Source organism: Rhincodon typus, chromosome 12, assembly GCF_021869965.1.
Source record: "Rhincodon typus isolate 14 chromosome 12, sRhiTyp1.1, whole genome shotgun sequence".
NCBI classification, from domain to species: domain Eukaryota; kingdom Metazoa; phylum Chordata; class Chondrichthyes; order Orectolobiformes; family Rhincodontidae; genus Rhincodon; species Rhincodon typus.
In genome coordinates, this window is record NC_063343.1 from 65,574,210 (window position 1) to 65,575,182 (window position 973).

At 49.6% G+C, this 973-nt stretch overlaps 1 protein-coding gene across 2 annotated transcripts in view; it reads right to left on the reverse strand.

Annotated features, from left to right (window-relative positions):
* LOC109925189 (protein NDNF-like) overlaps positions 1-462 on the reverse strand; it is a 19,818-nt gene extending 19,356 nt beyond the window's left edge. The window contains exon 1 of one of the 2 annotated variants that reach the window (XM_048603535.1): positions 390-462. The gene's annotated coding sequence lies outside the window, so the exon portion shown is untranslated. Of the gene's footprint in view, positions 1-158; positions 232-389 lie in introns of those variants that run through there. The other variant, XM_048603537.1, reaches the window with a different exon arrangement.
* Positions 463-973: the final 511 nt, after the last annotated feature.

Below are 973 nucleotides of genomic sequence, written 5' to 3' on the forward strand. Positions count from 1 at the left end.
GGGGAGGGAGAGGGGAATGGAAACAGGGCAATTGGGGGAGGGAGAGGGGAATGGAAACAAGGCATTTGGGGGAGGGAGGGAGGAATGGAAACAAGGCAATTGCGGGGAAATAACGCAGCAAACAAACAAATGTTACTACATGGAGAGCTAGGAACCACCTGTAATGCCATTGCCTCTCATCGCAGTAATGCATTAATCAACCCTTTTTGGGGATCAGATCAGATGGGTTCCTTCCCCTATTACAATTACAAAATCCTCAGCACGGGCGAAGCCTTGCTCAGTGACTTGTGCTCGTATTGACTCGGACAGTAAAGCTGCTGCCTCGGAGCCAGAAGCGAAACTTCCCATTTCTGCAGCGGTCCCAGAGCATTTCACAGCCTCTCAAGTACCTTGGAGTTACAGCCAGGTCGACACAGGACCGAGATGTGCGCACAGCCAGACCCCCACTGTGTAGCAGCAATGTTATGACAATGTGCTTTTGCTGTCCAAGAGGGAATAAATGTGGGAGACCAGGCAGAACACCCCATCCCCACTACACGCCAAAAATAATACCCACAGGATTTTAAAAATATTCATTCACTGGCTAGGCCAGTATTTATCGCCCGTTCCTAATTGCCCAGAGGGCAGTTAACAGTCAATCACATTGCTGAGTGTCTGGAGTCACCTATAGGTCAAACCAGGTAAGGATAGCAGATTTCCTTCCCTGAAGGGCCAAGAATAATCCTGGGGATGAAGGGCTTGTCATATGAGGAATGGTTGAGGACTCTGGGTCTGTACTGGATGGAGTTTAGAAGGATGAGGGGAGTATCTGATTGAAACTTACAGAATACTGGGAGACCTGGGTGCAGTGGACATGGAGAAGATGTTTCCAACAGTAGGAGGGTCTAGGACCCAAGGGCACAGCCTCAGAGTGAAGGGACAGCCCTTTCGAACTGAGATGAGGAGGAATTTCTTCAGCCAGAGGGTGGTGAAT